The following is a 12,720-nucleotide window of genomic DNA, read 5'->3' on the forward strand; positions in this document are numbered from 1 at the left end:
CATTGTTATGAACCAATATGAAAAACTTTAGTTTATATATTGTTCTATTTTTAAGTGCAGTTAATCGATTATACTCAACCTTAATCGATTAACGAATTTCATCAAAATAACAGAAAACAGAAACAATTATCAGCTTAATCGATTAACAACTGATTTAATCGATTAAAGGGTTTCTTACTAGCTTAATCAATTAACTACTAATTTAATTGATTAACAGGTTCCCAAAACTTCATCGATTAATATGATTCCTAATCAATTAAATAGTTTTCTAAAGTATATTTTTATTGATGAATGAACCCCCTACATGATTTGTAAAAGCATGATGCATGTCTTTGAATGATGTATGATTTAAAACTCTTTTTAAATGGATTCAAAACATATTATCATGCATGTATGCATGTGCATGTAAATCATGTATGTATGCATGTAAATCTCATTTTAGTTATGATTGATTTTAGCTTGTGAGATTTTCATTAGGGTTCATCCTAGCTTAGACTCTTACTAAGAAAAAATCTTAAGACCTAATAAAGATATAAAAATACTTAACCCCTAGATATTTTTTGAATGCTTTTCCTTGTATGTACTTGAATATTGACTTTATCGTTGATACTTGTTGTTTGTTGATTTTCTCATCCTCTCAAGCTTGTCCTTCAACATTTATGCATGTTGTCAATCCTTTGTCTTTATCACTCTTTTGTCTTCATCAACCTTTATGTGTCCTTTGTCTTCATCAAAATATTACGTGATGCATGCTTGCCTCTTCAATCTCGCATTCCTGCACACTTACATCTTCAATCTCCCCCTTTTTGATGATGACACACACTTGTTGACATATGACATACACTTGTTGACATTTGTTAACAACTTGTTGGATCTAACAATTCTTCGTTGGATTTGTTTGATGACAATCAACTTGTTTTTCCTTGTTCTTCTAAGTTGATGCACTTTTCTCCCTCTTGCTCCCCCTCAATTTGAGCATTGAGTGATTTATTCTTTTTCGTTGCGGAAGCCTCAACTTATCTTCTCTTGTAAATCCTCCAAAAAATAAACAACAACTTTTCTCCCCCTTTTGGCATGATCAAAAAGCAAAGTCATATATGAAAGTATATTGCCAAACAAAGGAACAAATAATGCAACTTCTACTGAAGTTAATCAATTAACATATGTACTTAATCGATTAAGTGTGATTTAATTTTGCCCAGAATTGTATTTTAGGTGTAGGTTAATCGATTATGGCATGTGCTTAATCGATTAAACCTACTGATATGACAGATTTCAGTGTAGGCCACATGCTATAGCAAAAACTTATATAGTTTGATATCACATGTTTCATACCAATTGTTTTATACAGATGTCAATTATTTTATATCACTTATGTGCATGCCACTTTCGATACCACTTGTGAATTAATACCACTTGTTAATTTAAAAGTAAATGCAATTAGATCAATGCAAATACATTTGAAAGTTCCTAACATTCTTTCATCCATTGATCAAGTGATTTACAAAAGTAATAAGAGCAGTACACAATTCGATTTTAACAGCACAAAACCAATTCATTCACAGCATGTTATGTCATTACATTGTTCAAGTCAAAGCACAAAAACAAACTAAACGAGTTTGACAAATTACAATACAACAACCAAAAGATTGCACACACTAGACATCCTAAGCTAGCTATGAGGTGGTTGCGGACAACTTATTGGGTAGATCTAATCTAATTTTGAGGATTAATTACATGATCAATTTAATACAAGAAGACAAATTTTGCGAGGTTAGGGTTTGAAGGAAAATAACCTAGAAATGTGTTTGAAGCTATTTTATTTCTGCACTTAATCGATTAACCTCTATGTTAATTGATTAACGGGATTAAAGTTTTAACACAGTTAATCCATTATATTCCAGCTTAATCGATTAAGATTTTAAAACATTTTAGCACAGGTAATCGATTAAGGGAACACATAATCGATTAAGATAATTGGAAAAAGCCAAGGTAATCGATTAAAATTGGTGTTAATCGATTACTTTGCAAGATGAAAATTTCTTTTCGCTTCTGTAACTCAAATTAATCGATTAAGGCACAAAATAATCGATTATTGACAACACGTAACAAAGATTTCAGTGCACTTTATATATATCTAGAATATGAGTAGAGTTATATTGCTAAGACACAAACCTAAAGGATTTTGACAATCTAAGAGAGCCTAAAACATTCGTGAAGATAATCTAAACAAGGAAAATGCATTCATAACATGTATGATTCATAAGCATATAACAAAGATCAAGCAAATGCACATAATAACTCTAGGCAATTCAGTTTAGATATTTTGTATCAAGTATGCCAAGTTCTCTGCGTAAGACAAAGAATGTATCTCGTGGAATGGGCTTGGTGAAAATATCTGCTAATTGCTTCGAGGTTTCAGCAAATTCAAGCATGCAGTCATCTTTTTGTATATGATATCTTAAAAAATGATGTCGAATCTCTATATGCTTAGTTCTAGAATGTAAAATTGGATTTTTCGATAGATTTATGGCGCTATTATTATTGCATATTATAGGAATTTAAACTAGTTTTAAGCCAAAGTCTAATAGTTGATGCTTCATCCATAGAATCTGAGTGCAACACACGCCCGCGACAATATATTCCACTTTGGTGGTAGACAAAGCAACACAAACTTGCTTCTTACTATGCCATGATACTAGGGAGCTGCCCAAAAGGTGGCAAGTCCCGCTAGTGCTCTTCCGGTTTAACTTGCATCCCGCAAAGTCAGAATTGGAATATCCTATTAGGGATAAAGAAGCATCCCTAGGATACCATAAACTCATAGATCTTGTTCCTTTAAGATATTTCATAACACGTTTTATAGCACTAAAATATGATTCCTTAAGTGAGGCTTGATATCTTCCACTCATACATACACTAAACATTATATTGGGGCGACTAGCAGTTAGATACAATAAAGAACCAATTATGCCATGATATTTTATTACCTCAATTGCTTTGCCTTTTTGTCTTTATCGAGATAGCGGGATGATGCCATAGGTGTTGTCACTTCTTTACATTTATTCATCTCGAATCTTTGCAAAAGTTCTTTGCAATACTTTGTTTGGTGAATGAATATCCCACTGCTCATTCGTTTGATTTGTAGGCCTAGAAAGAATGTTAGCTCACCCATCATCGATATTTTAAACTCCCCTTTCATAAGTTCAGAAAATAATTATGACAAAAAATGTAGTGTTAATTCAATATTTAGATTTTAGGAAATATTTGTAGTAAAAATATATACAAAATATAATTGATTTTATATTATGAAAGTGTTTAGAAAAGTAGTTTGATTAAAAAGAAGAATGTTACCCACTAGTACCTATAGTTTAGTGGATATCATATTTACTTTAGCAATATGTTTATAAGGATACAATTACCTTGTAATAACATTAACTAGAAGTAATAAAAAAATTATAACAGTAAACTACTGGTGGAGCCAAAGAAACACTTAAGAAGTTATATTGTTAAATATGCTGAAGCGAAATATGCAGAAGCTAGAATGGCGGAAAAAAATGTTATATTGTTAGTAAAAATATTACATTGGAGTAAAAGCTTAGAAAAAAAGATTGATTGGTTAAAAATGCTTATAAAAAATGCTTATCAAAAGTTCCTTGTGAGAAATTAAAGGTTCACTAAATTAGACAACAAACATGCATGTCCAAAATAAGAGACTGAGAAATTAAACATGCAGAAGCTGGAATGAGAAAAAATGTTATGTTGGAGTAAAAGTTGCCGAAAATAAGTATGACCCGTTAAAAATTTCCTTGTGAGAAACAGGGGGTTCATTCAACTAGAAATGTTGAGTTAGAAAAGATTTCATTGTGACCAGATTGAGAGAGTGAGATGAGGAAGAACAAGTTAATAAGAAGAATTTGGAGGGAAAAATCATACTTTAGAAAAAAGACAAGTATGAGATTTTGAGTATGAGATTTTGAGTATGAGTGTGAGAAGGAGGAGTAGAAAGCGAGATGAGTGTGAGAAAGATAGAGAAAGAAAGTAGTATGAAAGAGAGGACTAAGAAGTTGAAAAGTGCATATTTTAAATGGAGAAACAGAGAAGCATGTGTTGGAATGTAACATCAACCATCAATCTCATTGTGCTATTTTCTTGGACATTAAGTCCACCGCCCACGTTTGTGGTATTGTTTCTAGTGACATTAGTTTGAAATGTTGAATTGTAACATCCCATATATTTTTCTAATTCATTTTTGAACCTCATATTATTCTTTTCTTTATTGATAAAATAAGTAGAATATATAATTAAGATAAGAAATAATAATAGAATTATATTGTTATTATATTGTTATTTTTATCATTATTAATGTTCAATTACATATGTTAAGATATGAGTAAATTACATTGACACCTTATGAGTTTTAGTGAAATTATATGAACCACTCTCACTTTTCTACCCCTACACAAACCCCTATTTTTTATACTTTCAGTACAGTGACCACCCCTGCATGAGACATAAGTATAATTTTTTAAACAAAAAATATGATAAATACAATTAAGTTAAACAAAACATGATATATTATTGAGACAAATCCAAATAATATACAAATCAATATATCTTCATCATTTTTTATTACAAAATGCATCAACAGTTCTAAAGAGATATTGTTTAAATCGCTCTGTACTTTATCCTAACGAACAAAAAATAATAAAGAGGTATTGACTCATATATTATTTGGATTTATATATTGTTTTGGTTAACTTAATTGCATTTATCACATTTTTTATTTAAAAGATACATTTATTTCTCGTGCAGGGGTGGTTAATGTAATGAAAATACAGAAATTATGGGGTTTGTGTAGGTGTCAAAAAGTGTGAGATGATTTGTGTAATTTCGCTAAAACTCATGGGATGTCAGTGTAATTTACTCGTTAAGATATTATTTGATATTAGATACATGTTATTTGATTTATCCGTATGATTATATATTTATTTCCTTATAAAATTTATATTTTTATCTGAAGTTGATATAATAGTAAATGTTGATATTTTTAATAATACCATTATTCTTATGATATGATTGATTGAAATATTTAAGTTGTAATAAGATTTAATAGTTGATATTTGTTAAACATTAATAAATCATTTAGAGTAAATGATCTTATATTTAATAAAATTTAGAATTAAGATTAGTCTAGATTCAGGTGAGTATAAAAAGAAGGATTAGAGAGAAAACAAGAAAACCTCTCACATTTAGAATCTAGCCCCAACTACAAGAAACATAGTAGTTCAAGATAATCGAAGATGAGGAAGTGAGATAAAAAGAGGAGGCGGAAATAAGGAAAAATGGTAGAGACTCTCCATCAACCATCAGGAACACTATAATAGTAAAACTCCATAAGTTGGTAATTGGGAATTAAAGTCTTGATAAACTTACTTTTATATGTGTAGTCATATTTCTTGTAACACGTTGAACTAATAAAATCTTATTGGCAAAATTGTCTTTGAATTATAAAGAGGAAGCTAAGAATATCATATATATAATTATAATATTTCACCTTACATGCTTACAATTTAGATGATCCAATTATGTTGAATGGTTATTATTGAGGAGATTTATGATCCAATTATATTGACTAATGATTTTGTGGGGGTCTATGACTCAATTGCATTGATTGCTAATGAGATTTTAGGATCTGTTGATTGGCCTATGTACGAGGAAACAAAATCTCAGTCATGTAAAGACAAACTTATTTTCTGGAAACATTGTAAGACATTTTCTACGAACTCGGGGCGTTGGGGGAGGGAAGACACTTCCACCAGGTGCGATGTGTGTAAAATTTTAATCATGTACTAAGGGTTAAAGACGTTTAATGTAACATATGCTACTTGAATGTGTCATTATTTTTGTTGACTTATTTTCTAATTCATATTGATATTATAAGTTATTAGTTATATTATATGATGCTATACTATTAATCATTATTACTAATATTTATGTAGATTTTCCATACTCATGATGAGTACGAATGTCATAGTTTGAAAGTTTCTTAAATAGAATTGTTAGCATTTTTATCTCACTATACAATTGGTTTTTTTGACATTTCTAATTGAGATACCTAATCCCACTAAGTGGTGCCTTCTATATGTAGTATAGCATCAAACTAAAAATATAATAGTTTTATGCACCTGAATTGTTTATAAATTAATTTTTACCATATAAGTTATCTTTGAGAATTTGTGATAAGTTGATGATGACTTGTGGAATATGTTTTACTTTTTTAGTTTCTAATGTTATAAAAAAACAATGTATGGCTATAATATTTTTTCAGAATTTAATGAGATTTAAAGATATGTATCTTTTTATAAAGAGATTATTAATAATTTGGTAACTTAAGCTTCCACATGTTATATTATTATCTCTCTATTACATCATATGCAATGTGATATTTTAAACAAATAATTGGGGCCTTTATCCAATGTTTCCCTCATACTATAAAAGACATGATGACACTTACGTTTACATCCCCGACTGTGAAACCAAGAAATATACTCTAAATTCTAGTATTCCTTCTTTATATTAGGAACTTATATTCTTAGACACTACGAACTCTAAATCCATTATCCACTACATTATTCTTGATGGCAACTAATGGGTAAGAAGGTGATCACGTTAAAGTAACAACAATATATGCAACCATTGTTATTGCAATTTATCTCCACTACATGTTTTTCTTGAGAATTTACAAAAAAGAAGAGGAATAGTAATACAAATAAAAATAAAAATAAAAATAAAAAACAACATTTTGGAGAAGCTATTTATTCCATCTATTAAAAAAAATCATTTTTCTATAATCATTTTCAAGCCTAGAACCAAACCAGCTACTGCAAAGGTAGTATTCTTCTGTGTTTGTGGCTTCGTTAGAACCTGGGTCTCCTTCTATTGGAAATTGTATTCCAAATTATTTTTGGAAACGAAGATTGATTACTAGTGGTGTCATGACCATGTCACTTTCTTTAAAATGTTTTATAGTACTACCCAAAAATGTGCGAGTAGACTATCTATCACGTCATTCCTAGGAGAAAACCATCAAGTTCTTTGTTTCCTATTCTCACTGCACTGTAAGAACCAATATCGAATTACATCATAATACGACTACTAATGTCAATTCTCGAATATGGTTTAAAAACAACTTTCTATCATACCATAAAAATAAAGAGGGAGAAGAGAGCCAAATATTCATTGGCAGAGGGAGAGAAAAAATGTGCAGAAATGCATCTCAACTGGTGTGTCTATTCTGAACGGGGGAACGCCTCTATTTATAGGCTAGGAACCAAACGACCAAATTTATCCAACCGTTTAGATGATCATCTTATCGGTTTCAGATTATGGTAGGATGTGAAGTTGACTTGGTCTATCCTTATCTCTTTGGAGGGACATTGACAGCGTGCAAAAGACAAGTTTGTAGAAGTAAATTTTTTTTTCAAGAAATAAAATATTTAATAAAAGTAATCTTCAGAAGGCCCAAACCTGAACATGAATCGAATTGAGCTAACAGAATGACGATGATGGTGGTGGCACACATGTATGTGGAAGGGTTTTCGTCGTGTGTCATCTCCCACCACAAAATCCTTATACCCCTTAAGGCACACCTGAAGTAGTGCAAAAACTACTTATAAACACTATTGAATTGTTCCTACAACCCAACGTGACTTGGTGTTTTTTCCATTTCACACGATCCCCTACTCAACAATCCCCTACTTGAAATTAAAAAGTACTCTTTGAGAGAATTTCCGTGGTTTCTATAACATTTTTCAAAACAAAGGTTTCATACGAATTTAACTTTTGCATAGTGAGTAAATTCGTATTTTACTACAATGACTCGTAGTCTTGAACTCTATGTCCAAAATCAAACCATAGACAACATTTTGAAAGGTGTATTTTCCAAACTCCGTACATTAAAGGCCATTCATGTCTTTCATAGTATACTGAATGCTCTAGAAACTTATGTCCTAAAATTTCATAGGAAGTGGAGTCCCATTTCCACATTTACATATGTGAGTTTATCAAGAGTACTCCTGTAGTTTAGGAACTTCATTCTAAATGTAGTCTAGAACTCATTAAGAGTTTAACTCGTCCCTTCAAATACTATATATATCATGCTTGTCATTATTTTATAACATGTTCATTCTCATATTACTTCACAACTTATTATTACCCATTGAACCTATTTCTGGGGATCTTGAGTTAGTGAGGTCGGGTTACTATCATGAGTGATCGTTGTTCTAATAGTGTTATGCTTACGACGTATATGTCATTTCTTACAATTATAAAACTGAATCTTAATCTTTGGAATAGTCGCAATGCTACCATAATGGATCAACACATTTGGTATCAGCTTTTCCCATAAGAGAATCTCTACAAGAAAACTTCTCTCAGCCAACTTGTTTCTTCACTAGTTGTTGCTAGTGCCATCATCTCAACTTCTATAGTTGACTAAGCCAAAATAATATGTTTCATTGACTTCCAAGAAATAGCTCCACCGACTATGCTAAATATATAGTCAATGGTTGCTTCAGAATAATCTGAAGGAGTATTGCGATAGGCATCGTTCAATCCTTTTAGGACACCAAAAAATCTCTGATAGTGTAATCCAAGACTCACTATTTAATTAAGGTACCTCATGACTCTTTCTATAACGTGTCAATGCTCTGTAATAGGTCTAATAGTAAACATGCACAATAATCCCACAATATAGGCATTGTCATCAGGTCTAGTGCAATGAGTGACATACCGAAGGATGATAATGATGCTAGTTTACGTACTTTGTTGTACACATTCAACATTGTTCTTAAACAGTTTTACACTTGGATCATATGATGTGCTAGGAGGTTTATAATAAAAATAATTATATTTATTTAAGATTTTCTCAATATAGTGAGTCTGGTCCAAAGAAATTCCTTATTTTGACCTATTAATATTTATACCAAGGATTACATTTGCTTCTCAATTTCTTTCATGTCAAAAGTTGTTACACAATAATAATTTCACATTAGTCACCACTTAAATTTCAGAATCAATTGCAAAAGGTCGTCTACATAGAGACATATGATAGAGAAAATAAACACATTTGTCACTTTCATTCACCTTAAACCCATACGAGAGAATTAAATTGTCAAACTTTTCATGCTACTGTTTAGGTTCTTGCTTAAGACCATACAAAGACTTATCTAACTTGTAGACCTTATTTTATGCCCATGGATTACAAAATCTTCAGGTTTGTTCCATATAGATTTCTTCTTCCATATCACCATTTAAGAAGGCTATCTTAACATCCATTTTATGTACTACTAAGTCATGTTTCACAAAGAGTGATATTACTACTCTAATGGATGTTATTCTAGTAACATGTGAAAAGATATCGAACAAATCTTTATTCTCTCTTTGCATAAACCACTTACTTATGAAATGACAAATAGTCAAAGGATGCCATTATAACCAACCTGCTAAGGTTTTATGAAGACAATGTGCTATATGAAAGCTTGAAGACTTGGACATCACAACAATAAACATATCAAAAACTCAAGGTCAACGTCATAGAACTTAGGATTGTTTTTTATATTCTAGAGTCCTAAGATGCTTGCCTAGTATAGAGTTTAGGTTAGGTAAACCAAAGATGGAAGTCTCTCACAAAAAGTATAAAATGAAAATCATATAGGTTGAGGCATCACATCTACATACATATATATATGATAAGTAAGATTCATGCATTTGCGTTAAGCATACATAGTTTTGTGCATAAAGGAATTAATCATTTCCAAAATCATGTTGCATGCTCATTCATCATATAGGATGTTTACCATATAGTTAGTAAAAACCATTTTTAAACAATATTAATCGATTAACTCATTTGATAATCGATTAAGTCCTGGTGAAATTTGTTAATCAATTAAGAAAAGACATAATCGATTAAATGGAGCTACAATAGCTCACCTCCCAGGATTTCTGCTTATTAATCGATTAAGCAAGTTTTTAATCGATTAAGCCATAACTGAAAATATGTTTTCAAGAAACATGTTAATTGATTAACTTGCCATTTAATCGATTAATATCAGTTGAGTCAGTTATGATCAAAAGCTGTTAGTTTGAAACTGAACAAATGAGTCTTAAAGAGAAGATTTTCATATTTTCAATTAACAACGAAAAAGAACAGAACAAAAGAAAAACTCGAGATTCATTGTGCTTAATCGATTAATAAGCAGAAAGACCTCATGCTAAACATTCTCGAGAGAGAAAAGAGAGAAAGTATTTTCCATTGTGCTAAACATTTTCATTCAGTTGAAAGACCATGCATGATTTTCACAACTAGTTTTTAGGGTTGTTTGTCAGATCTTTTATCAAGGGTTATAGAGCCGATTTCATAGTCTGTATCCATACAATTTTGTGTGCAAAGTAACTCGACAATTTTATTTAATTTGAGGATAGTTCTCGTGGTGTGTGGTATCATCACAAGTTGAGAATCGGTCGTCTTCACAAGGCAGGGAGTCTTGATTTGAGCGATAGTTTTTGGTTGGGGCTAAATTGCACGGACGGTGGCTGATGGCTCAACGATTTCAAGAAAGAAGTTTCTGCTAGGATTATTGGAAGTGTGATTGTAATTGAATAACATTTCTGATAGTGAAGAAAAATCTCCCAGATCAATAGGGAGGCCTGAATGTAGTTTGCAAGTGGACCCGTTAACGAACTAGGATAAAATCCTCGAGCATATTTTCCCTTTCCTATCTATTTACGTTTCTGTCTTTACTTGTTTTTTGATTTTATTTTCATTTTGTGATTAATTGCTAATTGATGTTAATTTGTTGATAATCACGAATCGATATTATGATAGTAAAGATCAAGATTCATCACTGTTTTCAAAGCATGAAAAGTTTATTTTTCAAAGATTAAACAAGTAGTATAATCGATTAACGTAGTGACCATAATCGATTAACACAACTATCTTTAGTCGATTAATCCTATTGATAATCGATTAACTGCATCAGCTTTATATTATGTGCAAATATCGAAAAAGTAGGATTAGTGATCCGCGATACCTATCCACCCCCTAGGTGTATTCTTACACCCCCTCACTGGTACCCAACAACCTAAAAGGCGAACCTTGTATTAATCTAGTGTACCATCACATTTTTGTTTCATTTTCAATATCCATTTACAACCTACCTGTTTGCAACTAGTAGGCAAGTCGACTAAATGGTAGGTCTTGTTTCACTCTAGAGAATCTAACTCATCATCTATCGCTTCTTGCATAAATCAGTATCTGAAGAAGTCAAAGATTCTTGGAGATTAGAGGATCTTCTTCTAATGTATAGGCCACATAATTAGGCCCATACTCTAGCAGATCTTGCTCTCTTACTTATTTTAGGTTCTATTTCTAACCCTTCATTTTTATCATTGTCTCTAATCATAAGTATGTGACTATTTGAAGTGCCCCTACTATTTCTAAATTATAAAGGTAAAGTATTTTCATTGAAGTTAGCGTCATTTGACTCAATGATCACTTTTGCATTTAGGTTATAAAATTATAAGTTAAGATGACAAACTAAGATGTGGTAAATTAGTTTTCTGATTTTCTACACTTAATCCATATTTTTGCAACTTTAGAAAATATTAAGAGTAGAGTTGCAACAGAATAGTTAGTATGAAAAAATCAAGTACATAATTGTAAAAGAGTATAAGGAAAAAAGAGGCACCGAGAGTTTTCCTGGTTCAACTTTTAGTCCATTGAAGCCTATATTTAGTCCTCTTGCAAACTGCAAGAGACTTTACTATGATGCATGTCAATCTTTACAAAACTTATGCTAAGACTTTGTCTCGGATTACACTCACCAAAACTCACTATTTAGAAGCACACCACTTCTAAGTTTCACTATTTCCCTTCATCACACCCAATGGTGAAATTACAGAAAATGGTATATGAAGAACATTGTATCTAGGGCTAGGATTGCTAATATTTTATAATAATTCAACTTTTAATCCTTATGTGTCAAAGATTATAAGTAATAATCAAATGGTTAAGTGTTTCTAATGAGAAAGTTTAAATTCAGAAACTTGGAAGAAACAAACTTAAAGAACCTTTCAGAAAGTATGATCAAGTTGTTGCAAAAGCGTATAAAAAGTTGTAGAAAATATTAGGTGACTATATCTTTTTAAAGCCTTTGAATAGGCTTCCAACCAACCATCATATCCATTCCTGAATGTATGAGTCGATTGGAGTGGCATCCGATCCTTTTGGGAGAAGCTGTTTCAATTTGAATCTAAAAACTATTGTAACAACTATGAGTACTCGAGTACTTGAGTGGTCTAATCGGTTACCCAAAGTTATGTCCCATTAATCTCAGTTATTTTTTCTTGCCAACTTGATACATTGTTTGGGTGATTGATTACTCTATCACTATAACCAATTACTTAGTTTGGGTAACCTGTTACTCTAATAATTGAAAATATAAGTTCATATTTTAAAACCAAGTTTGATATTTTCAAAATCATTTCCTATGAGCATTTGGTAATATTAAATATATTTGGTAATACTTAAAGTAATAAGACTTTAGGATAGAAACACATATCTTAGAAATCTAAAAGTCTTGATCATTTATTGAGCATAATTCTAAGTCTTCAATCCTTTTTTTCTTTTTATGATGTTGATATCTTCATCAAAATCGA

Source organism: Lupinus angustifolius, chromosome LG14 (genome assembly GCF_001865875.1).
Source record: "Lupinus angustifolius cultivar Tanjil chromosome LG14, LupAngTanjil_v1.0, whole genome shotgun sequence".
Classification (NCBI taxonomy): Eukaryota; Viridiplantae; Streptophyta; class Magnoliopsida; order Fabales; family Fabaceae; genus Lupinus; species Lupinus angustifolius.